Source organism: Spermophilus citellus (genome assembly GCF_964194105.1).
Source record: "Spermophilus citellus genome assembly, chromosome: 9".
NCBI lineage: Eukaryota > Metazoa > Chordata > Mammalia > Rodentia > Sciuridae > Spermophilus > Spermophilus citellus.
Window position 1 is genome coordinate 42,507,799 of NC_138191.1, and position 27,561 is coordinate 42,535,359.

At 44.8% G+C, this 27,561-nt stretch overlaps 1 pseudogene across 1 annotated transcript; it reads right to left on the reverse strand.

Moving 5' to 3' along the window:
• Positions 1-15,212: 15,212 nt before the first annotated feature.
• LOC308656052 (pantothenate kinase 2, mitochondrial-like) lies at positions 15,213-15,646 on the reverse strand (annotated as a pseudogene). The gene has a single exon. The product of its transcript is annotated as a pantothenate kinase 2, mitochondrial-like (transcript).
• Between the last annotated feature and the right edge of the window lie 11,915 nt (positions 15,647-27,561).

Sequence of the window (27,561 nt, forward strand, 5' to 3'; positions counted from 1 at the left end):
GGTGGAATGGGATAGACATCATTATACAAATACATGTATGAAGACAAGAATTGGTGTCAACATACTTTATATACAACTGGAGATATAAAAAATTGTGCTGTATACATGTAATAAGAGTTATAATGCATTCTGCTTTCATTTATTTTTTGTATAAAATCAAGTGAAAAAAATAACAACCTATTTCTCTGATAGGCAGAATGACAGCCTTTAAAACTCCCTACCCTAAAATTTTATTCAGCAAAAGAACAAGGTACTCAAGTCACTTTTTGTTTTTCTCCTTTTTTTTTTCTCCCTTTGGTACCAGGAGTAGAACCCAAGGACACTAAACCACTGAGCCACAGTTCTAGCATTTTTTAAAATTCAGTAAATACAGAGTAGTGGGGAATTGCTCCTCCAGGAAGAAGACCCCTTTCACATGGGTGTCAGGGGGAGATCTTATACCACTGTAGCCATGGTACAGGGTACTTTCTCCTTCAGGTGGGTGACCCCTCCCACCTGGGTGGCTGGGGAGTTCCTATACCACTGCAAGTGGGGTAGAGGGAACTCTCCCCTCCAGATGGAAGACCCCTTCTATCTGGGTGTCCTGGGGAGCTTTATTACTTCAGCATCCAGGGTAGAGGGGACTTGCTCCTACAGGCAGGATCCCCACCCAGCTGGCTGTCAGAGGGAGCTCCAATACCATGACAGCAAGGGTAGAGGGAACATGCCCCTGCAGGCAGAAGACCCCTCCCACCTGGGTGTACTAGGAGCTCTTATATGGCAAAAGGTAAAGTAGAGGGGACTCGCCCTTCCAGGTGGGATACCCCTCCCACCTGGGTGTCAGGGAAGCTTGTATACCACGAAAGCCAAGGTAGAGGGGACTCTCCTGTCCATGCAGAAGACCACTCCCACCTGTGTGTAGGGGGGCACTTGTATACCACCTTAGCCAAAGTAGAGAAGACTTGCTCCTCCAGGCGGCAGACCCCTCCCATCTGGGTGTCTGGAAGAGCTTGTATACCTCCACAGCCAGGGTAGAAGGGACTCATTGCTCCAGGAGGGAGACCCCTCTCACCTGGCTATGGGGGGCCTCCTATATCCCCTCAGTCAGTGTAGAGGGGACTCCACTCTCTAGTCGGGAGACACATAACCTGGGTGTCCGGGGGAGCTCCTATACCACCAGAGTCAGGGTAGAGTGGACACGCACCTCCAGGTGGAAGACTGCTCCCACCTGGGTGTCAGGGGAAACTCATATACTGCTGTAGCCAGGGTAAAGTGGACACGCTCCTCCAGGCGAGACACCCCTCCCATCTTGTGCCAGGGCAAGCTTGTGTTCTGCCTTAGCCAGGGTAGAGGGGACTCGCTCCTGCAGGTAAGAGACCCCCTTTCACCTGGTTGTCAGGGGGAGCTCTTATACTGCTGCAGCATTGTAGAGGGGACTCGCCCCTCAAGGCAAGAGACCACTTTCCCCTGGGTTTGGGGAGGAGCTCATGTATCTCCAGAGCCAGGATGGAGGGGACTCGCCCTTTCCAGTGGGAGACACTTCCCATCTTGGTATGGGAGGAGCTCCTAAACCACAGCAGCCAGAATAGAGGGGATTCACCCCTCCAAGCAGGAGACCCCTCGCACCTTGGTCTTGGGAAAGCTGGTAAACCCCTGCAGCCAGGGAAGGGGGAAATCACCCTTTTAGGCTGGAGACCTCTCCCACCTGGGTGTCAGGTGGAGCTCATATTTCCCAGCAGCCAGGGTAGAGGCAACTTGCACCTCCAGGCGAGAAACACCTCCCACCTATATCACCTTAGCCAAGGTAGAGGGGACATGCCCCTTCAGGCGGGAGATCCCTGCCATCTTGGTATGTAGGAGGGATCTCTTATACCACAGCAGCCAGAATAGAGGGTTTTAAGCAGAAGACCCCTCCCACCTGGGTGTCTGGGAGAGCTGGTAAACCCCCGATGGGTAGTGGGATGTCACCCTTCTAGGCGGGAAACCATTCCCACCTGGGTGTCAGGGAAAGCTAGTATACCACTGCAGCCAGGGAAGTGGGGACTCGCCCTTTCATTCAGGAGACCCCTCACATCTGGGTATGGGGGGTGCTCCTATACCAAAGCAGCCAGAATAGAGGAAACTCACCCCTCTAAGCAGGAGACCCCTCCCATCTGGGTGTCTAGGAGAGCTGGTACACCCCCTCAGCTAGGGTAGAGGGAAGTCACCCCTCTAGGTGGGAGTCTCCTCCCACCTGGGTGTCAGGGGAACTTCCTTAGCTGCTACAGCCAAGGTAGAGAGGATTCACCCTTCCAGGTGGAAGACCCAATCCACCTGGGTGTCAGGTGGAGCTCATATACCCCAGCAGCCATGGTAGAGGCGACTAGCACCTCCAGGCGAAAGACACCTCTCACCTGGGGGAATGGAGGTAACTCCTATACTCCCTTAGCCAAGGTAGAGGGGAATCGCCCCTCCAGGGGGAAGACACCTCCCACATGGGTGTCTGGTGAGGTGGGGATCTTATACACCTGTAGATGGGGTAGCAGCAAATCACCCCTCCAGGCGAGATACCCCTCCCTCCTGGGTGTCTGGGGGAGCTTGCATACCACTGCAGCCAGAACAGAGTGGACTCGCTTCTCCAGGAGAGAGACCCCTTCCACCTGGGTGTCCTGGGGAGCTCCTATACCACTGAAGCCAGGGTAGAAGTGATTCGCACCTCTAGGCGGGAGACCCTACCCACCTTGGTGTCAGGGGGAGTTCCTATACCTTTGCAGCCAGGGTAGAGCAGATTTGCACTTCCAGTTGGGAGACCCCACCCACATGGGTGTCTAGGTGAGTTCCTATATCTCCACAGCCAGGGTAGAGGGGGCTCCTCCCTCCAATAGGGAGACCCCTACCCCCCGCGTGTAGGGGGGAGCTCCTATACCACCGCAGCCAAGGAAGAGGGGACTCACCCCTCCAGGAGGGAGACCCTGCCCACCTGGGTGTCAGGGGAGCTCCTATACCACTGCAGTTGGGGTAGAGGGAACTCTGTCCTCCAGAAGGGAAACCACTTCCACCCGGGGAGCTCCTATACTGCTGCAGCAGGGTAGAGGGGACTCTATCCTCCTAGCTGGAGAATCCTCCCAATTGGGTGTCAGGGGAGCTCCTATACTGCAGCAGCCAGGGTAGAGGGGACTCCCAAGTCTAGGCAGGAGACCCCTCCCACCTGGGTGTCAGGGGGAGATTTTAAACCACTGCAGTCAGGATAGAGGGGACTTGCCCTTCCAGTCGGGAGACCCTCCCACCTGGGTGTCTGGGTGAGCTCCTATACATCCGCATCCAGGATAGTGGGGACTTGCCCCTCCAGTCGGGAGACCCCTCCCTCCTGGGTGTCCAGGAGAGCTTGATTAAGGCAGCAGCCAGGGTAGAAGGGACTCGCCCCTACAGGCTAGAGACCCCGCCCAACTGGGTCAGGGTGGGGGCTCCTATACTGCCACAGCCAGGGTAGAGGAAACACGCCCCTGCAGGGAACACCCCGCCCACCAGGGTGTACTGGGAGCTCTTGTCTGGTAAGAGCTAATGTAGAGGGGACTCACCCTTCCAAGCGGGATAACACTCCCACCTGGGTGTCTGAGAGAGCTTGAATATAGCCACAGCAAGGGTAGAGGGGACTCATTATTCCAGGCGAGAGCGTTCCCATCTGGGTGTCTGGGGTTGCTCCTATACCCCTGCAGCCAGCATAGAGGAGACTCGCCCCTTCATTTGGGAGAACCTATATCCTGCATGTCCTGGCAGCTCCTATACAGCCAGAGCCATGGGAGTGGGGACTGGACTCTCCAGGTGGAAGATCCCTAACACTTGGTTGCCATTGGAGTTCATATACTGCCATAGCAGGGTAGAGAGGACGTGCCATTCAAGGCGATAGACTCCTCCCACCTGGGTGTAGGGGGGACCGCCTATACCACTGTTGCCAGGGTACAGGGGACTCACCCTTTCAGGCAGAAGACCCCTCACATCTGGTTATGGGGGGGGGGGCTCGTATACCACAGCAGCCAGAACAGAGGGGACTCTCCCCTCCAAGCAGGAGACCCTTCCCCTCTGGGTGTCTGAGAGAGCTGGTACACCCTCTCAGCCAGGGTAGAAGGACTCACCCCTCTAGGCGGGAGACCCCTCCCACCTGGGTAACAGGGAAAGCTCCTTAACTGCTGCAGCCAGGGTAGAGTGGACTCGCCCCTCCAGGCGGAAGACCCCTCCCTCCTCGGTGTCAGAGGGAGCTCATATACCCCAGCAGCCAGGGTAGAGTCAACTCGCACCTGAGACAAGAAACACCTCCCAACTGGGAATGGGAGTAACTCCTATACCCCCTTAGCCCGGGTAGGGTAGAGGGGACTCGCTGCTCCAGGTGTAAAACCCCTCCCACTTGGGTGTCAGGTGGAGCTCATATACCCTAGCAGCCAGGGTAGAGCCAACTAGCACTTACAGGCAACAGACACCTCCCACCTGGGAATGGGGGTAAATCCTATACTGCCTTAGCCAGGGTTGAGGGGACTAGCCCCTCCAGGCAGAACACCCCTCCCACCTTGGCGTCTGGTGAGCTCATATACCCCAGCAGGCAGTGTAGAGGCAACTCGCACCTCCAGGCGAGAGACACCTACCACTTGGGGATGGGGGTAACTCCTATACCGCCTTACCCCGGGTAGAGGGGACTCACCCCTCCAGTCTTGTGACCCCATAACCTGGGTGATGGGGGAGCTCCTATACTGCCAGAGCCAGGAGAGAGAGGACTCAACCCTCCAGGCGGAATATCCATTCCACCTTATTGTTCAGGGGAGTTCATATACTCCCACAAGCAGTGTAGCGGGGTCTCGCAACAGGAGGCAGGAGACCCATTCCATCTAGGTGTAGGGGGACCTCCTATACCACTGCAGTCAGGGGAGAGTGGCCTCGCCTCTCCAGGCCAGAGTCTTCCCACCTGGGTGTCAGGGGGAGATTAGAGGGAACTCGCCCCTTCAGGCTAGAGACACCTCCCTATGGGGTGTCAGTGAAAGCTAGTAGAGCACTTCAGCCAGTGTAGAAGGGACTCGCCCCTTCAGGCAGGAGACTCCTCCAATCTAGGTATGGGGGGAGGAGCTCATATACCTCAGCAGCCAGGTAGATGTAACTGGCACCTCCAGTCCAGAAACACCTCCCACATGGGAATGGTGGTAACTTCTATACCGCCTTAGCCAAGGTATAGGGGACTCGCCCCTCCAGGGGGAAGACCCCATAACCTGGTTGTTGGGGGGGGAGCTCCTATACCGCTAGACCCAGGGGAGAGGGGACTCCACCCTCCAGGCGGAAGATCCCTTCCACATGGTTGTCAGGGGTGTTCATATACTGCCACAGACAGGGTAGAGGGGACTCTACACTCAAGGTGGACGACCTCTTCCACCTGGGTGTAGGGAAACTCTTATACCACTGCAGCCAGTATAGAGAGGACTCACCTCTTCAATCCAGAGACCCTACCAGCTGGCTGTCAGGGGGAGATCCTTTACAGCCACAGCCAGGGTAGAGAGGAATCATACCTCCAAGAGAGAGACCCATCCAACTTGGAAAAGCTAGTAAACCACTGCAGCCAGGGTAGAGGGACTCACCCCTTAAGGAGGGAGACCCCTCCTATCTGGGCATGGGGGATGGAGCTCCTATACCATAGCAGCCAGAATAGAGGGGACTCGCCCCTTCAAGCAGATACCCCTCCCACCTGGGTGTCTGGGAGAGCTGGTACACCACCTCAGCCAGGGTTTGGGGGAGTCACCCCTCTAGGTGGGACACCCCTCCCACCTGGGTATCAGGGGGAATTCCTATACTGTTGTAACCAGGGTAGAGCGGACTTGCCCTTTCAGTTGGTAGACCCCTCCCACGTGGGTTTCTGGGTGAGCTCTTATCCCTCTCCAGCAAGTGTAGAGGGGACTTGTCCCTCCAATCGGGAGACCTCTCCCACCTGGGTGTCCAGGGAGGCTTGATTACTGCAGCAGCCAAGGTAGAGGGGACTCCTCCTTCCAGAAGGCAGACCCCTCCCACCTGGGTGTGAAAAGGAGATCCTGTACCACCACAGCCAGGGTAGAGGGGACTCGCCCCTCCAGGTGGGAGACCTCTCCCGCCTGGGTTTCTGGGGGAGCTCTTATTCTGCTGCAGCCAGGGTAGAGGGGACTGGACCCTCCAGGAGGGAGATCCTTTCCACCTGGGTGTCCTGGGGAGCTCCTATACCGCTGAAGCCAGGATAGAGGGGACTTGCCCCTCCAGTCAGGAGACTCCTCCCACAGGGTGTCAGGGGGAGTTCCTACACTGCTGCAGCCAGTGTAGAGCTGCCCTTCCAGTCGGGAGACCCCTCCCACCTGGCTGTCTGGGTGAGCTCCTCTACCTCTGCAGCAAGGATTAAGGGAACTCCCCCATCCAATCGAGAGACCCCTCCTATCTGGGTGTCAAGGGGAGCTCCTATAACCCCGCAGCTAGTGTAGAGGGGACTCCCCTCTCCAGTCAAAAGACCCCATAACCTGGGTGTTACGGGGAGCTCCTATACCTCCAGAGTCAGGGGAGAGGGGACTCGACCCTCCATGAGGAAAATCCCTTCCACCTGATTGTCAGGGCAGTACATATAGTGCTACAGGCAGGGGAGAGGGGACTCCCACTCGAGGCGGGAGACCCCTCCCACCTGGGTGTAGGGGGGACCTCCTATATCAATGCAGCCAGGGTAGACAGGACTTGTCCCTCCAGGCGCAAGACCCTTCCCACCTGGGTGTCTGGTGGAGCTCTTATACCCCAGCAGCCAGGGTAGAGGCGACTCACACCTCCAGGCGAGAGACACCTCCCACCTGGAAATGGGGATAACTCCTCTACTGCCTAAGCCTGGGGAGAGGGGGCTCATCCTTCCAGGCGGAAGACCCCTCCCACATGGGTGTCTGGCGAGGGAGGTTCTTATACAGCTACAGCTGGGTAGCAGCGACTTGCCTCTCCAGGCCAGTGTCCTCTCCCTCCTGCATTTAGGATGGGCCTCTTATACCCCCTCAGCCAGGGTTAAAGGGACTCGCCCCTTCAGGCTGGAGACCTTCCCACTAGGGTGTGTATGGGGGGGGGGGGCTCATATACCACAGCATCTAGGGAAGAGGGATTCTCCCCTCAAGGCAGGAGACCCCTCCCACCTTGGTGTCAGGGCTAGCTGTTACACCACCACAGCCATGGTAGAGGGTACTTTCCCCTTCTGGCGGGAGACCCTTCCCACCTGGGTGTTGGGGATGTTGGGTGCAGAGCAGGCTGAACTGTGTTGTCTGCAGGGCAGGCTGAACAGATGCTGGCTGCAAGATAGCCCACACACTCAAACCCTCCTCTATCTGGTCCTTTATCACCTGTTTGTGTCAAGTCCCGCTCAAGGCTGAGCACTCAACCCCACTTGGGCCAACAAGGCAGCTTGCAGACCCAGAGGCCCCATTAGATTTGGGTTATAAAAACTCTCTCCTGCCAGGCCCCTCTCTCTCTTGCTCTTTCTCTCATGCTCTCTCTCTCTTGCTCTCTCTCTCTGGCTCTTTATCTTTCTTGTGCGCGCTCTCTGTCTCTCTCTTGCTCTTGCTCTTGCTCTCTCCCTGTTCATCTCATCTCTTCTCTTCTCTCTCTCTCTCTCTCTCTCTCTCTCTCTCTCTCTCTCTCTCCTTCCTTCTTTTCTCTTTGTTGCACTGCTGCAATAAAGATCTTTTGGTCGCTCCGAGTGTTGTGGTCACTTTCCTTTCAGGGGGGAGCTTGTAAACCCCCGCAGCCGTGTAGAGGGGACTTGCCCCTCCAGGTGGAAGACCCCATAACCTGGGTGTGGGGGGGAACTCCTATGCCGCCAGCGCCAGGGGAGAGAGAGAAAGTCAGCACTATTCAGATGACCTCCTTGGCCATGGAGGACCTCCAGAGCGCCATGGCTAGGACTCCCGTGATGGCTGGGGTGCTACAGCTCTGACAAGAGGATAACAGAAGGCCGGGGCCTCCCCCATCCCCTGAGGGGGACGAGACTGGGCCGAGCACAACCCGCGGCTGGAGGAGCATCGGGTCCGGGAGTGGCAGGGTGCCTTGGATGCCAGCACCTTGGGCTGGAAGAATGCTCCATGACAAGGTGCTGAAAGGGGCCTGTCTGGGACTTCGGGGCCTGGGCACACAGTGGGCCAAGGCGAAGTGGCTGGGTGTGGCGGCTTCACACATGCTGGACATTCCCAGGGTCATGTGGTGCCTGGTGGCAGACTGGGTGGTGGCAGAGTGGCCAGCGAGGACCTGGCCAGCAGAGTCCCCCACCCCACCCTCACCCCCGCCCATACTCCCACTTCACCAGAAGCTACTGAAGCCCCCGCACCAGGGCTCTGCAGGAAGGCGGAAGCCCCATGAACTGGGTTGAGGGGGAGAAATTTTGCCATTTGCAACAACGTGGATAAACCTGGAGGATATTATGGCAAGTGAAATAACCCAAACACAAATACTGCTCGATCTCACTTATATAGAGTCTAAAAGTCAAACTCATTGAAGAAAGTAAATTCAGTTGGCTACAGCTATACAAATTCATCAATTCCACACTTTCTAGAAAGAACAATACAGACACAGAAGACACAATAAAAAATGAAACAAAAATTGCTAGATTAATCCAAGGGAAGACCTCATAATGAAATTTTGAGAACACACACCCAGTCTAGAAAATCAAACAAAACACCCCAATTTCAATAAGATTAAAAATCCTGCGTGTCCAGAGCCACAGTTTAGTCGGAATGACTCCTGGCATTTTGCCAGAGGGAATGGTTGAAAGGTGACCCTGCTCCAGGAATAGGGCCTCCAGGCTTAGGGCCTCCAGGATTAGGGTGGATCCTGCAGGGAATAGGGCGGCTCTGCGATAAGGGCAGATCCTGCTGCCTCTGGCACCTGATGATTTGGAGTTCCCCTGGAGTTCTCTCAGGTTCCGGAAAATTGGCCAGGGACCTTGGTGGAGGGAGTGTGTTCCTGGGAAGTGTGTGTAGAGTGCTGGTGAGAGTTCGGGAATAAAGAGTTGCTGTTTGAACCTACAAGGCTGTGTGGGGGATTGGTTATTTTGTGCCCAGCCAGACTGCAGCACCTGCGAGGACATAGGAAATTAAAATCAGTTTATGAACTGTGACCTACTGAAACAGGTAAAACTAAAAAGAAAGTGAAAGGATCTGGGGTTGGAGTAGAGGAAGGAAGACAAGATGGTACATAGTGAATTTTTAGGGTAATGGAACTATTCTACCTGGCACTACATAGTAGTACTGGATGATGGATACATTCTGCATGGTACTGTATGATGGATACATCTCATCACACTTGTTAAAAGGGTTGGGAATGTAGCTTTGTGAATGAAGGACAAGGAAGCACGAGATTCAATCCCAGTATGTTAGACCAACGACGCAAGAAAAGACCACTGACTCCAATTAAAATCAAATTAAAGCAAGCTTATTATTTCGACCGGCCGGGCTGCCTTGCCCCTCAAAATCGTGGGAGCCAAGGACAGCCCCAAGGCTTCTTTGTGGCCCAGTTTTATAGCCCAAAAAGTTACACAAAGGGGGGTTACAGATAACAACACTCTGAGGAGCATAACACAAGTTTACATTTTTGCTGGCCCTAGCATCAGAGTTTATGGAGATCTTAGAGACTCAGAGAGGGTCGTTATCCGGCCAGGAAGGCCAGAATTTACGAGGAGTCACTAAGATTTAGGAAAGGGTTGTTATATGGTCAGGGAAAACCGTACCTGGGTGAGTTCAGGGCATGGGCAGGCATTCCAATCAGCTTTACAACATCAACTAATGGCCAGGCCATACAGACATCCTGATATTTTTACATAAAACAGAAATGAATCCTTCATAACTTGTGACAAGCTGGCTTCTGATCTAGTGAGATAACTAGGCTAGGTATATCAGTTGGGCCAGAAAAAAATGTAAACTACCATCAGTGTTATGCTCATCAGAGTTCTGTTATCTGTAATCCCCCCTTTGTGTAACTTTCTAGGCTATAAAGCTGGGCTGCAGGAAAGCTGGGGTTGCTGTCTTGTTCCTGCAGTTTTGGGAGGGAGAGGCAGCCCGACCGGTCAAAATAATAAGCTTGCTTTAATTTGATTTTAATTGGAGTCAGTGGTCTTTTCTTGTGTCCTGGTCTAACAGGTGCTCTCGGAGACCTTGAAGTCCAGCCACACCATTCACCCCGGCTGGGTCCTTATCTTGGCTTAATGACAACAGAGTTCTTGGTGTAGAAAATACTCTTTTAGGTAAGACCAATAAATGTTCTGCTACCTAGTGACAGATGTTTGGCTTGGCATTTTACACTTACGTTTGGAAATCTCATAAAGAGACCAAGCCGACCATGTGATCCAGAAGGGAGAAAATAAGATCAAATGCTAAAATACTGGACCAGTTCCCCAGCAGCTGACAGGTGGATAAGAGAAGAGGCCCTGATGTCCATATAGTGGCTATGTTGTTAATAGAGGGACATTATGAAATCCTTGCGTGTTGACATCAAGAAGTTAAAATGCTTAAAACCAAATGTTTCATGTTATTATATTAGTGAGCAGCTGGTAATACTTTGAAAATTTCCAAATCTAGCATCATCTCAGTTGTGATGGTACTTTGGGGGTTCTAGTGTACATTTTTTGTGTGTGCTAGACTGAACTGAAAACTGTTTATTCTTTTCCTTTTAAAAATTTGATTTTCTTTAATTTCCATCAAAGTAAAAATAAAATACTATTGAAAAGTTTTTATAGAAAAACAAGTGTTTTGCCCTCTTCCTAGTCCCACTTGCCAAGGCAAATATTCTCCCCCTTTTTGGCAGGTTAAAAAGACTAAAACCTTTAATACTGATTTTTATTCCTATATTCCTTTCAACTGATCCCTGAAAAATTACGTATGCAAATAATCTGCTGTGTATCCTTCAAGAATTCATTTCTCAGCTCATCACAAACATACATATGATCATGCATTGCCTATGGTTGGGCTATTTCCTGAAAAATGTATCTTTAGGCAATTTGTCATTGTATGAACACCACAGTATCTACTTATACAAACTGGGACAACTACCGTGTCAATAACCACTAGATATCATCTTTTAGGGCAACCGTTGTGTTTGTGGACTGCTGTGTTATTCAGCACATGACTGTACATATGTAGTACCAGCAGCCACTTTTTAATCACCAGTACTGCAAAAAATAATTATTTTTTCTTTTTAGTATTCTGGTAATTACCTCCAGACATTCAATTATATGCTTTTGCTGATATTTCTTTATTTCTCAATTTAAAAGTTACTGTCTTCTGAGTATGGTGGTTCATACCTATAATCCCAGCTATTCAGGAGGTTGAGGCAGGAGGATTGCATGTTTGAGGCCACACTGGGCAACATAGGGGACCCTGTCTCAAAATAAAAATAAATAAGGGTTAGGGGTATAGCTCAGGGGAGAAGCACTTGCCTAGCATGCAGGAGGCCCTGGGTTGTATCTCTAGGACCACAAAACAAAACCATGAAAGATACTATCTATTCACTTTTCATATTCCATGTGAATACCTTTGGAAGAAAGTTCCAGATAGGGGAAACAGCAAGAGCCTCAAAGGAGGAGTGTGAAAAGGTGGAGGGCCACAAGGATGAATTTAGGGATTTTTTTTTTAAACTCTAGGTTCAATGGGAAACCACTGCAGGTTTTGAGCAGAGAAGTGACATGGTCTGACCTGTGTTTAGAAGGCTGTGTATGCCTTCCATGTTGAGAGGTGCAAGAAGACATTGGTGGAGGCAGGGCACTGACCATGCAGCTCGTAAGTAACCCAGAAAGATGAGGTTCCTTCTGAGCAGGCAGTGTTCTTTGAGTTAGTGAAGTAGCCCATTCTGGATATGTTTTTTTAAGGTATATTTTTGTATATTTAATTGGTATTTTAAAATTTTAATGTATTTTTTTTTTGCTAATCACTCATTTAAAAACAAAACATGCATGTAATTGACTGAAATACATGTAAATAAAAAGCAGGTTTGAAAATACTTAGTGTTCAAGTGTGTGCCTTTCAACTCAGAGTAGTTGCCTTGGTAGCAAGACTTGGAATACAAAGAGAAAGGTTATGCTCAAGCAGAGGAGGTAGGTGCTGATGCCTCTGGCCTGTCCACTTCTGTAACAGGCAGTAGTGTGAGAATGCTAGGCTTCAAATGGAGATTACAGTGGAAGTCCAGGCCTTACCAACCACCCTGGCTTCAATTATACAGGCACATGTTGACAGTCTCCAACCATGAACTCAGGGTGGCCTGAAGTAGCAGGACTAGGCTTTTTCCCGTTCAGCCCACATGACCCCAAGGACTCACCCCCAAACCAACCCTCTTGCTAAATATCCCAGACCTGAAAGTATTTGTCTTGAAGAGAAAAAGTCTTGGTCCAAAGTCCTCTAAGCCAGTGCTACTCCTCACTCCTCATTAGGACATCTGCAGGTTAGGTTCAGTCCCATGGCTTCAGGAAAACTTGTTCTGAGGTCATCTATGACCTTATAGTCGAATCTGGACAGCCTCATCCATTCTCCACCAGGTGCCTGAAGACCTGCCCTCAGTCTGAGCCACAGGCCCCTATGAATAGCTTGTTTTGCCTGTTATTCCTTCACTGACCATTTCATTACTATTATTTTTTCTCATGCTTTTGGAATTCACAAAATCCCCTTGGTTTTCCTATCTGCATGCACATTATCCAGCTCCTTATCTCTGACCTAAACTCAGCTGTCTATTTGATAGTCCAAAATCAAGCATAGGTGCCCTTACTGCCCTCATCTCCCTACACCCAGCCACCTCCTACCCCTTACCAGCCACCTTCCTCCTATCAGTTCAGGCCATATATTTTACGCTGCACCATAGCCACAGCTCACATGCTGCTTCTACTGGGGGTAGGATAAGGTGAGACACTCAGGCCACCAGATGGAAAGCAGACTAGGACAACCACTGAGAGCAGACAGTGTGTTGGCCATGGTGACCACCCTGAGTGCACCTTATGGGCTGGAGGTGGTGAGATGGAAGGAAGCTTGGATGAGGAAGTGCACATCTGCAGGGACAGCTTTGAAGTCGACAGCAGGAGGGGAAACGGCGTCTAGGGCTTGAATTCAAGGGCCAGGTCTGGGTGGGGTGCCGCCTCGAGGAGATCCAGGATTGTGGAGATGGCTTGAGGAGATCCAGGATGGTGTCTGAGGACTGACACCATCTGTCATCAGGGAACAAGCTGGCAAAGAGCTGACACAGATATGATCCTGAAACACTCATTAGATTTGTAACTTGAGATTCATTAGTGGCCTGTCAAGAACACTCCCATGGAATGACAGGGTGGGCTGAACACAAGGTAAAAAGTGAGGAAAAACAGCTTCTCAAAAAAGAGAGGAGCAGTGGGTTGAAGGAAGGCCAGCGAGACATTCACAGCTCATGCTCTGGGTCCAGACAGATCTGGGCTTGATTCCAGTTCTGACCATTTTCAGCTGTGTGACCTTGGGTATGTTTTCTCTTCTGGGCTTCAATTTCCTTCTATGCTACACTGTAGGAATAGCCAGGGCTGAGGAGACGCATGTGGAGCACTGTCATAATCTCATGTGTTCCATGACATGGAAGTTCATGGGAATAATCTGCCCAGAGGAGCAGCAAAGCCAATGGCACAGGAGCTGAGAAATCCCCAACTCCAGTCCCAGTACAAGTGGATAGATGGTGGTGGTGTTTTGGGTAGCAAGGAGAAAGTGCAGCCAACAAGCAGACAACTGAGAGTGGAAGGCCTAGAGATGAGGGGCTGCAATAAGGGTGAACTGCCATCCCAGCAGCATCCCTCTTACTCTGCTGCAGGAGGCTACAGCCCAGCTGGACCCACCCTCTAGATGTGTCAAGGCACATGCATAAAGGCACGTGTCCCTCTGGGAAAAAGCTATGGGATGCCCTGTGTGTCCAGCCCTCTGCTGTCATCACACAGCCTATAACAAATCTTTTACCCTACTCACCCCTCCCTTCCACCCCAGAAAGAAACTGAGCTACGTGTAGAAATCACAGAATAGGGAGAATCTTGAGACCTTCCTTCTGGTTACAAGGCTGCTTTATACCAAGCCTTTCCTTGACTTCAACTGTGATTCCCACATCACTTGGTACATTAGATATAAAAGCTGCACTGTCTCCAAGGGGAAGGCTTCTTAAATTATTCTGCACAGCAGAAAGAAAAGGTCCAGCCCTTAGCAAGACACTCAAGTAGTCTGAAACCCACAAGCACCAGAGGCTCCCAGAGTTCATCAGCAGACACCTCAATTCCTCCTTTGCTATGAAGCCTGAAAGGATACTCTCTAGATGACACTTTGAAGAGCTGTCAATTCCAGAGGCTCTTTGGTGTCAAAATGCCAGCCTCTGCTTTTTCCACTAGCTCACCCACTTTGGTCATATCATTATGTCCCTTACCCTAGGAAATTCTGCCAGAAGTTTTCTCCTTCCATAGGGATCTTTCCATGATTTAGAGAAGTAACAAAGAGCTGCCCTTCTAAAAGTTGCTTTTTCAGGAACAGAATTAACCCACCCAATTAAGTTTGCAGAAGCTTAAAATAAACCATTTTTCAATATGTATACACAAAGGCTAAATTCAAACCAGAGTAATGCACAGGTGATCTCTAAGGCCTTACTGAGAAAATAGTGATTAGATTATCACACAAAGCAGCCTGTCTTGCACACAGCAAGTCAAAAAAGGATGCACAACCACAGCCAGCTCAACACGGGACAGCTCTTCCAAGGTGTCTGCAGTGAGTTATGCCGAAATTTCCAAAAACACCACAGGTGTAACAGCGCTACCCTGAAGGGCAACTTAAATACAGCAATCCTTACACTGCCTGAAGGTGGTCCACTGCTGAGAGCCATAGCCAAGTAGGAATGACACATGGCATTTTTCCTTGAAAGGTGACACCAGCAAGCCATTGAGATGATAATGATTATGTTAAGATGTGCATTCAATTGGAGATTAGACCCCTGCTGTCCCACTCAACCTGCTACTTTGGAGCTCTCCAGGGACTCCCGGAGTGTTCCCATTGGTTGGGGAACTGCGGTAGGAGGGAATTCTGGAGGAGGGATTTGCTGTTGGTGTAGTGTGTCCCTGGAGAAGGCCAAGTGCGTGGCATTCACGGGAGTTTTGGAAATAAAGTTTGTTCCTGCTTGAGTGGTTGTGATTTTGTACCCAGCCAGACTGCGGCAGTCCACTTGTTTTTCAATGCTTCTTTCCTTACTGGTTGCTAGTTTATAATGAATTTTTTAAGGATTTATCTTGATGACTTAGAAAAATACACATCATTTCTCTCTTTGATCTGGATAATACATGATCATAAAACTAAGTAAGGCTTTTAAAAAACAAAAGTTCATAGATCCCATTGTAGAAATTTCCAGGACGCCCTCCCAGGTAACAATCAGGGAATCTTCAACAGCTCCAGGAGTGCTCCAACAGCTCCAAAATAACCCTCATGTTCTGAAAAAAAGTGCTTTCAACTGTCCCTTGGACCAATAATCTAAAGCATATGCCAAAAGCCGCATGGCAATCTTATTAATTCTCAAGAAATTTCCAACAAATACCACCTGGTTAATGTTCTCAAAGATACAGCCCAGCCTGGCAATCCAAACCTCTCATAATCTCCTCCATAATGTCTCGAACTAGTTTATCCACTTTGGTGCTACTTCCACGAGATGCCATTTCAAGAGCTTCTTCAAAAGTGGTAGAGCCAGTAAGAAGACAGCAGAGACCAAAAAAAGTTCCTCCTCTAAAACTTGTGCCTTTGACCCTCTTGTAATTTTCTTTGGACTACACTGCTAAAATTCTAACCCCTGAGCCAATGGGTTCACCAGAAGCAGAGGATGTGGGTTTTTCAACTCAAATGGTAACTTCTGACATTTTTCAGAATCAGCAGGATTTTCAAAGTAATAGCACTGTGACCGTCCATTGAAACCAACTGAGTCAATACATAAAATTCCTTGGATTAAGCAGTCTAGTTCATGCAGTTTGCAAAGCTGAAGATCACCTATCTTTGCATCCACACAGAGTCAGGTCCTTCAGCTCCAGGTGCATGTCGATAATGCCCATGGACCCATAAGCCACACTGGAGTTCAAGTACTTCCAAATGCTTCGAAGACTCTCCACTTATTCCCCTTCTTCTTCAGCAGTGATGTCTTTGGGTTCAAAATAAACCAGCTTGACCAGGGTTCCACCAATCTCCAAAAGCTACCACTTTTTCCGGAGGCTTTCGACCCCAGGGCGGGGGACCTAGGCAGGGCCGCTGCGGGAGTTGGGCTAATCCTGCCACACACCATCCGCTAAGGCCCAGACAGCAGGCGCTGTAGCGTTGCTTTCTGGGCGCCACAGTGGCTCCCACCGTCCTCCGGAGCCCCATGGGCGCTGGCTTCCCAGCCCAAAAGGGTGAGGTGGTGGAGGCCCTGCCATGGCGCTCCAGGGGCGCACTAAGCTGGCCCGCTCCCAACAGCAGCAGCCAGGGCTGCCGCCTGAGCCAGGTCCCCAGCGCGGGAATCCTCCTGCCTCCTCCTCCGCAGTCCAGCCTGAGCCTCTGGATATGCTTTGATGAGGCAATTGGACCTTTTCTCCTTTCTTCCATCTTCCACATGCTTGTACCTGAACCCCCACATTCTGTCAGCTGTATTTTTCTTTTTGTATTTCAAGGTCAATGCCAAATTCATTCTTTACTGAGACCCATCTTTCACATGTTGCTTATAGGTTGATCTGGAAAATTGAAAATTAGTGCTTTCCCTAATTTATATTATTGTGTCTTTTTAACTATCATTTACTGCATAGTCAAATAATGTGCAACAATTACAATTTGTTATAGGCTTAAAGTCATGATCTCTAGAATCCTTGGAGAAGAATGTTCTAGTGTCCAAATGAAATAAATTCTCTTTTATCATTTCAGAAAAAGCTTAAGATGATGCTGCATTTTAATGAGCTTTGTATTTGGTTCATGACTTATTTTACACAATTTTTGTTGTTTGTGTTTCCTGGAATTTCCATTTGTCTTTCTTTTATTTTTACTGAGAGAAAATTTCTTTACTATATCATGGATATCACCCATTTCCATAGTTATTCTATCTTCAATGTAGACCACATTTCGTTTTTGTTCTTGAAGGCATTGTATTTGGGGGCCAACTAGCTTACTATTCTGATTTAGATAGTTTAGCAAACTCCATGCACAACTCTCACCCTGGAATTGTTTTTGATTAAACTTCACTCCAAGTTCCACTCCCTCATATTCTACATCTTTGTTGGTTTGTACCTCACTTCTCTGGAATATATCCAAAGGCATATTGAACAGAAACAAACAAACAAATAGATGGGAGATGAAATTTATGAGTACTTGCAAATTTGAAAATGTCTTTCATATGCCTTCACCTTGATTTATAGTTTGGCAGAGCACACAATTCTCTATTCAAACATTTTTTTCCCTCCTCAGAACTGTAAAAACATTGTTTCATTCTCTTCTAGCACAGAGTGTTCCTAATAAGGAGTTTGATGCCAGTTTATTATTGTTTCTTGGTAAGTGACCTTTTTTTCCCTCTTCTTCTCGAGAGACTTTTAAAAAATGTACTTTTCCTATGTTTATTGCAGCACTGTGCACAACAGTCTAGATATGGAATCGACCTAAATGTCCATGGATCAAGAAAATGTGGTATGTGCACAATGGGAATTCTATTCAGCCATAAAAAGAAGGAAATCCTGCCATTTGCGACAACAGAGATGAGCGTATAGGGCATTATGCTAAGTGAAGTGAGTTCATGACAGAAGGACATATTCTGCAATATTCCACTTACAAGAGATTCCTAAAACAGTCAAATTTGTAAAAGCAGAAATATAATGGTGGCTGCCAGGGACTGGGGGAGGGGGAAATGGGCAGTTGCTGTTCCATGTCTAGAAAGTTTCAGTAACCAGGATAAGTAAGTTCTAGAGATCTGCTGTACAACATTGAGCTTGCAGTGAACACACTGTCCCATAAACTTAAAATGGTGTCAAGAAGGTAGACCTCATCTTATATGTTCTTACTACAATAAAAAATAAATAAATAAATAAAAATAAAATCCTTTCTCTAATCATTTAGTGTTCTAAAATTTCATGGTGATGTGACATTGTCTTTTTTTTTTTCTTGATACTCATTTATCCCCTTTACTAGGAATAGTTATGTCTTTAACTTTGGAGGAGATCTCTTTATAATTATTACCATTTCATTCTTCCTTATTTTTATTTTTTCTCTATTCTTTTTAATTTTTTTTACTATTTATTATTTTTTAGTTGTAGTTGGACACATTATCTTTATTTCATTCTTATGTGGTGCTGAGGATCAAACCCAGGGCCTCACATGTCCTAGGCAAGGGCTCTAAAACTGAGCCACAACCCCAGGCCCAACATTTTTTTTTTTTTTTTTTTTGTGGTGCTGGGGATTGAACCCAGGGCCTTGTACATGTGAGGCAAGCACTCTACCAACTATATCCCTAGCTATTTTTCTTCTCTATTCTATTTGCAGGATGTTGGAACTTCTAGACTTATTTTCTTTGCTTCACCTTCTACTGAAGCTTTCTTTTTCTAATCTTTTGATTTATGTTCTAGAAGGGGTCCTAGGCTTTGTCTTTCAACACTTCAATTTTATTTGGGGGGTTACTGGGAATTGAACCTCAGGGCACTTTACCACTAAATTACATACCTAGTCCTTTTTATGTTTTTATTTTAAGACATGGTCTTACTAAGTTGTTAGAGCTGTCCTGGATCCTCTTGTCGGAGCCTCCTGAGTTCCTGGGATTACAGGTGTGTGCCACAAAACCTGGAACACTGTCCCATAAACTTTCAATTGATTTTTAAAATTTTAGCAATCATATGCTTAATTTACAAGAATTTCCTTTTGTATTTTTATTTTGATGTGTGTGTGGGGGGGGGGACAGGGCGAGGGGTAGGATTATCTAGTGTTAGTTTTGTGGAAGTAATAATACATTTTCAAATTTCTCTAAAAACACAATTCAAATATTTTAGTTTTTTTTCCTATTCCATAAGCCTACAATCTCTGTTCTTCTTTCTGGATTAGTGAATCTTGGGTTTGTTTTTTTATTCTGCTATTTTTTTTCTTGTGATCTTTAGTTGTCCATCATATGGGACTTTTCTAGATAGCTTTTCGGAGTTTCTTACTATATAGGTTTCTTAATATATAGGTCTTTCCTCCCACAGGTTAAGTGCCTGTGCTGGGAGCTCCATGTATATGGAAAGGATAATTAATTATGGTAATGCTCGTTATCAAAATAAGCCTCAAAACTTCATTGGTTTTCTATGATATTTGCTTGTTTCTCAACTGCAGCATAGTTCAGATGTTCCTGATTCATGGATGGCTTTCCTTCATGCAGTGACTCAGAGACCCAGGCTCCTTCAACTGATGCTACAGGCATCTTCGTGCCTTCTGCTTCTGGCTGGAAGAGGGTGAGTGAGAATGTGAAAAGGCACTTTTTCTTTCTTTATTCCTTCCTTTCTTCCCCACTTCCTCCCTGCCACCCCACCATCCACTTAGTACAGAACCCATGGCCTCACAAATGTTTAGCATGTGCTCTACCATTGTGCTACACCCCCAGGTCCACAATTGCTTTCTTAAAAGCCCTGGCCTGAGAGTGACACACAACACTTCTACTCACATTCCATGTAGTTAAATGGCTACATTTGGATATGAGGGAGGCCAGAAAATGAAACACCCAGTCTGGTAGTCCCTTCCTAGGAAAGCATCAGATTAAGGAATGAGGAAGCCAAGTTTTTGGAACATAGCTAACCATAGCTTTTTTTAAAAAAAAATTAATATTTTTAAAAATTGTGGATGGACAAATACCTTTAATTAATTAATTTATTGATTGATGTTTATGTGGTGCTGAGGATCAAACCCAGTGCCTCACACATGCCAGTCGAGTGCTCTGCCACTGAGCTACAACCCTAGCTCTAGCTAACCACAGCTTTAATAAACAGATTTACCCACTGGTTGCCTTAATCTTGGGATAAGAATGTTGATGCCTTTTAGTTTTTCAGGGAGAGGTTTGGAACTCCAAAGAAGAAGTGAGAGGGCTTTACTTGGGACACTGATGTCCATCCTCAGCATACCTAATACTCCTCAGTTTATTCTGTTTTTCAGAAGAAGAAACCTTATTTTATTTTTCCCAGAGGTGAAATGCTAGTTGGTATTCCATGTATTTAAAAATGGCAGAGGAAGGCAGGAAGTGTAGGCAGATATCTGGTGCCATCATGTGCTAGGCCCACTTTCAAACAACCCTTCCATTTTAGCCTCTCAGCTCCCTGCCCTTAGAGGCACCTGCAGACTGAGCCTGGAGCTTCCTTGGGTTTCTGCCATGGAGACTGATCTCTCCTACACTAACATCACTTCCTGCATATTCCATCCTGCACTGACAATTCTCCTCCTGCTTTCCTTGGTGTTCTGAATTAATTCCCATGTTATCATTAGGCCTTAGAAAGGTAGGGAAGAAGAAGCCTTGTGCTGGGTCTTGAAGCTCCCAGAAGTTTCCTTGCAGGAATCTTTCATGTATTCAAACTGAGTTTGATTTGGCTATATTATCTTTAAAAGGTCATTTCTCTGTCTGCTTAATTGTTTTAAAGCACATTCAGAACTAGCAGCTCAGACTACTATCTTTGGGTTTTCATCAGGGAGCATGGCTCTTAGAGTCTGTCATCCTCTGCCTACCAAAAGGCCAGGCAGGAGGGTGATATTTGAAGGAGGACATTTGTTTCAATTCTTTAACCTCTACTCTTGAAATAAGTTGGAACAATCATTGGCTTAGTCTTAGCCATAGCTGCCTTGAATGAGTTGTGGTTTAGCATTATGACCTTCATTTTAACAAAACAACATAGTACTCTTATTAAGCCTGTTATTGTGATTATTTTAGGAAATTTTAAGAGACATTATCTGATATCTTCATCTTTCAGAGAGAGATTTTTCAAACAACTCATTGTTACAAAAACTTGACTTTTTTCAAAACCCAAATACATTCCCTCCTTTCTGATAATGAGAATTGTGCAAATCATTGTAGAGTCATGAGCTGTATGCAGATACTTTGATCAACAAGACAAACCGCATATGTGGTAGCTAGAAGATTCAGCCTCTTGTGTAGTGGGGCTATGCCACCTAGGTTTGTGTATGTGCACTCTGGTGTTCACTCAATAACATTGCCTAAGGATGTGTTTCTCAAAACACCACTCTGTCATTAAGCAACATGATGGCATTTCCCTTTATCATCTTTTTAAAGTTCTTTAGTCTTGATTTTATTCTCTAAAAACTCTGAAAGTGTCTCTAAGATCATGGGAATTCAGGGCTGTGGTTGTAGCTCAGTGGTAGAGAACTTGCCTGGCACATGTGAGTTACTGGGTTTGATCCTCAGCACCACATAAAAGTAAGTAAGTAAGTAAATAAATAAATAAATAAATAAATAAATGTATTTTTCCATCTACAACTAATAATAATAATAATAATATAAATTGAGGTTGAACTGGGTTGGTAATTGACTTCAAACTTCACCCAGCTGCAATTCTCAAATGGGACAGGATAAAGGTGTGCAGGGTGAAGAGTCAGGAAATGAGTGCTCTGTGATTATTTACGGCTTTCTTAATTTAATGTATGGTACAATTTTAAAATAATTTGTCTGTTTCTTACACATTTTATAAATGTAAACATAAATGAAAATACACATTAACTGGAAAGCTAATTGAGAATTTTGTGGCTTTTTTCACCCTTGCAATACTGTGGTCATGATTCCCAGATGATAAAACTTTTTGGACTCTACTTATAGTAAGATTTTACTGTATCTTCCTTTATTTATTAATTCTATAGGGTTAATAAAATGTACACACTATTTGTTGACAATGAACAGCATACATTTTATGTTATACATATTATATATTGAATGGGTCCTTTTATTATACACTTCAAAACTCCTGTACAAGATAATATAAATAACATGAATATGAAAATAAAGTAAATAAAAAAATTCAGTTGAGTACATTTTGGTATGTATCTATTTTGAATATAATATATTTGTTACTCATTTCCATAGAGAAAATACTTTTCTTCCTTTTAAAGATTTCTTTGAAGACATACAAAATAGCCTTACTATTTGTAGTGGATTGAAGAAGGAATCTGCAAAATTCATGTCCATTGGAACCTCAGAATATGATCTTGTTTAGAAATAAGATCTTTGCAAATGTAATTAGTTAAGATGAGGCCATACAGGATTAGGATGGGCCCCCAAAACCAATGATTGGTGACCTCGTAAGAAGGTCATGGGAAGACACAAAGACATGTATAAGGCGAATACCTCTAATGACAACGCAGGGATTAAAGTGATGCAGCTACAAGTTAAGGAAAACCAAAGATTGCTGGCAACCACCAGAAGTCAGAAAAGGGGCTAGGAACAACAGAATCTCCTCTGAGCCTTTAGAAGGATTCTACTCTGCCAACACCTTTATTTTGATCTTCTGCCTCCTGAACTAGGACAGAGTAATTTTGTGTTGCCTTAAGCCATGGGGTTTCTGGTAATTTGTTACAGAAATCCTAGGCAACTGCCCTAGCTCAAATTTAAAACATCTCCTTCTGTGAATATTGAGTATTGTTGAGTATTTAGTGGAATTCCACAAATAACTGCCAGCTGATAACTTTCCAAATGAGAGTTAACTAACTCACTGGTACTTAGAGGAGCATTTCCACAGTAATCTTAAAGAAAACCTTATGATGAATAAAAGCCATTTTCCCCTTCTTTTTCATAGAAAACTCACTGTGGATTAATATAAAATGCTTTAGTGCAATTTAAAAGCTTTGATCACATGAATATTTTTATATGAATTATAGTAAAAGGAGATGACATAAATGAAGGTTATCAAATTTTATGCTGCAAAGAGATGCTACTCACAAGTAACTTGAAGAATGTTTTTTTTTATTCTTCTGTCAAAACCTACAGCTGGTGCCCACATTGTGTTTTATTAATTAATCTTGGGAAGATACCAATAAGAAAGAAGTGTTCTGCAGTACTTATGAGGAAAAAAAAACAGATTAAATGTATTTTCTTGAATGATGAATTTTCATGATTTTATAACATGGAGAAAAAAATATAAAAAATGAGAAATGCCACAGGAATAAATTAAAATTATTACTTTTTTAAAAAAAATTTAGTTGTCAATGAACTTTTATTTTATTTATTATATGTGGTGATGAGAGTTGAACCAAATGCCTTAGACATGCTAGGCAAGTGCTCTACCACTGAGCTACAACCCCAGCCCCACAAAATTGTTATTTTTGTCAAACCATGGATGTATTTTATTCAGAATGAATTTGTGCAATTTGTATATTCATAGCTAAATATGTCATTGAGTCTGGGGAAAAAACACTTGGTTGAATAAATTACTTTTATAGAAAAAGGCCTACAACACGGTCCACAGGGGCTTACTCAAGCTGTCATTTTGATGTTGTGTCGCCCTCTACTGCTCAGAGAGACAAATTACAGTTAACCCTTTTCTCTACCAAAGTTGATTTCTTTTCTACAGGTTAAAAAAAAGAAAATTTTTTTTTTTTTGTCCATTTGCTTAATCAACTACTTATGTTCAAAAATAAATAATACTGGAAATTAGAATACATAAAATCATGTGTTTATATCTCTGTGAACTCCTCAATGGTTAGGGACTCTTTGTTTTATCTTCATATCCCTGGCAGCCAACATACTGCTTAGCATGGTATAGTACTCAATAAATGTTGGGTAAAGAAAATGCTGAGTCAATCTGTGCAATTATTCATGTCTTAATTTATCATTTTTATGAAATTCCCTATTATAAATATCATTACCATATATTTATAAAATTAGTAAAAAAATTCTAATATATTAATTCCATAAAGAATTAAAGTTATTTTAACATTGACATAACTTACCATTTCAAACCCTTTATTTGTAGACATTTTGACTGTGGTTTAACATGGGTACTTTTGTGGCTATGTTATTCTGATTAGTCAATTGGAGATTTTTTGCTGGTTAGTTAGGATCAACTGTGGGAGGCAGAAAACCTGAAATACTAGTGACTTAAGGTCTGAGTTTATTTCTGTTACACACAAATCTATGTATGTCAGGTGTGACTTGAAGTTTCCATTGTCTACAGTATCCTGACTCCTTCTGTCTTATAGGTCTGTCATGTATCAGCCATGTGTAGTAAGTGGCATGAGGAGGCACAGAGCCTCTGTGAGAGTGCATTAGGACATCTGTATGCCACATAAGAGTGGAGGTTGGCATATGGGTATTCTGACAGAAAGTGTGATGTAATGGTCTGTTACAACTGTATAAGATTGCTGTGCTCAATGCTTTTTTATTTTTTATTTAGAGACAGAGTCTCCATAAGTTGCTTTAGGACCTCACTATGCTGAGGCTAGCTTTAAACTTGTCATCCTTCTGCTTCAGCCTCCCAAACTGCTGGGATTATAGACATGTGTCAGGGCTGATGTGCTCAATTCTGAGCTACATGATGCCCAGTAAATTTGAGAAATTGATATTCTATAAATTCATAGCCCCAAATTGGTACTCATAGGGCCCAAATATCTTGTTTCTTTTGTAATACAGCCTTCTCATTCTTCACAGTAATGATCTTGAATCTCTTATTTCCTCAAATGTCTGATCTTCACATCCTGTCCTTCTGATACTTTCTGCTTCACACTCTTACATCCTCATTTTCCCTGTAGCTCTTCATGTTTTAATTTAAGAAATGGAAGCTACTAAATGGGCTCTTTCTCACCAAGGTCATATCTACAAATTCTCAATAGAGTTTGCACCTTTTCTTTTTTCTTTTTCTTTTTTTTGCATTGAAGGAGGAATATCTACAGCCGAAGTCAGCTATAGGTGTGAATACAGAGAATTGGATTTTCTCAAGGACACAGTTTTGAAAATGAATAAGAGAAATGGATTATAGAGCAGGGAATAGGGGAATGTGTAAGATACCAATTAAGATGATGGATCTCTAGTCCCATTTACAGATGATGGATCTCTAAGTGGGACTAAAGAGAGAAATGAGGACATGATTAAGTGAGGACTGTGACAATATAGAAACATTAATAAATTGTAAGGGGGCTGGGGATGTGGCTCAAGTGGTAACAGGCTTGCCTAGGACATGTGAGGCCCTGGGTTCGATCCTCAGCACCACATAAAATAAAATAAAGATGTTGTGTCCACCGAAAACTAAAAAAATGAATATTAAAAAATTCTCTCTCTCTCTCAAAATAAATAAATTAATTAAATAAAATAAAAAATAAATTGTAGGTCCTGTGAGGTCCTTTTTCTTTGACTATTAGGTTATTTGTGTTCTTCTTATTGATTTATAGAATTTCTTGTATGTTCTGAGCATCATCTTTTGTTGGTTGTAAGGTTTGTATTTTTATTCTATCTGGGGTTTTCCTCACAACTTTTTATGATATATTTTGATGCACAGATGTTTTAAACTTTACCAAATTTATATTTTATGATTTGTTTTTTATGTGTGAATTTGGAACTCCTTTTCTATACTGAGATTTTAAAGGATTAATTTAAATCTAGGAGATTAAAATTCCTCTAGAATTTAAAGGTTAACCTTTTTAAATTTAGGTCTTCACCTGAAATGTATTTTTATTTCTAGTCCTTAATGCTCATTAACTGCCCCATCAATTCATCAAAGATGCTTAAAAAAAGCTGATGCATTTTTTTTTGCCAAATTCAGAAGACACAATTCAGTCCTAGATTTTCATTTTATTCAATTTTTCAGTTGCATTTGGCATTTTTGGCACCTCTCTCATCCTAAAATCCATTGTTCAAATCCTTTCATTAATGATACACTTCCTTATTTTCTCCCACTTCTTTCAAGGCTCTTTCTCCTTTAATAGAAGTACCAATTGCCATGATTTAGAAAGTACTTTTCTATGTGGTAGGCTGTATGTTTGTACATTTTTTTCAATGCAATCCTCACAACCGACTGGTCCATCAGAAACGGTGTGGATGAGGAAACTAAGACTCAGAGGATTTATATAACCCAGTATTCAAGTCCAGGCAGATTGAATTTGAGTTTGAATTCTTAAATGCTTTACAGTGCTAGTGCTGTTGCTCTCATCTAATATCTACATTTTGGAGTTGTCATAACTTGGTCTAGGATCCTATTCTCTTTTACAGCTTTAAAAACTATTTATATACCAAAATGACTTACGCATTTATGTTTTCATCCCAAACCTATTTCTTTTTTAAGTATTTTTTTAGTTGTTGATGGATCATTACTTTTTTTATTTATATGTGGTGCTAACAATCGAACCCAGTGCCTCACACATGCTAGGGAAGCACTCTGCTAGTAAGCCACGACCCCAGCCCCCCAGCCCTTTATTTCTTGAGGTGTGCATGTAATTTATATGACTCATAGGTGCCTCAAACTTAGCATGTCTAAAATTGGACCCTTGATCTTATTATTCCCAATCTCAGAGATTGGCAATTCCATCTATATGGTGTCTCATGCCGGAAACCTGATAATTATTTTTGGTACCATTTTCTCCCTTCATCCAATCCCTCACAAAAATTTTTAATTCTAATTTTAAAATGTGTCATGATCTGTCTGCTTCTCTCTCTCTCTTTTCCACTTCTATCTGCCACTATCATAGTTCAAGGTGACCACTCTTAGACTCTCCTAATTGATCTCACTTCTCTGGCCCTTGATTTTTTTTTCTATTCTTCATTCAGCAGTTAGAGGGATATTTTATACTGTGAATTAAATCATGCTCCTTAAATCTCTCTCTCTTTTTGAGGATCTGGCGATTGAAACCAGGGACTGGCACATGCTAGGAAAGCAAACTACCAATGAGCTGTGCCCTCTAATTTTAATTTTTTTTTAGGTTTTATTTTATAGACTGGGTTTTGCTAAGTTGCCAAGGTGGTCTTGAACTTGAGATCCTGCCTTATCCTTTTGAGTAATTGGGATTAAAAGTATGTGCCACCACATTTAGCTTTCAGCTCAAACCTCTCAAATGGTTCCTGGAAAGCATGTCATATTGTCTATTGTTCACTACTATTCTCCTTTCCTGCAGGATAACTTGAAGGTAGGAGGGCCTGTCACTTGCTTTAGCTAATACAATGTGCACAGAAATTGTACATGCCACTACAGACAGAAGCTTTAAGAACTGAGCTTGCTTCTACATTTTCTTGTTCCTTTTACTGTGGGTAGTAACCATGTTCCACATAGTGGATACATTGGTCCCAGAATAAGGACAGTGACATCCCAAGTGCAGATCCCACTGCTAAACTATGAAGGACACATGTATGAATAAGACATTCATCTTTGTAAGCCACTGTGCTGGTGAATTGGCAAATTTATAATATTAAATTTTCTCTCATAAACACTACATCTTCATTTATTTAGTTCTTTTTTTTAACATGAGCACTTATTTATTGTAAAAGAAAAAAGCAATAACAGTTCCAGGGGATGAGTGGCTACCATCCTCCTAGGACACAGCAGCACAGTCGCAGGGGAGTCAGACCCTTGAGTTCTGGAGACATGGGGGTGCACCAGGGACAGCCAAGGCCAAACCACTTTCTAGATGT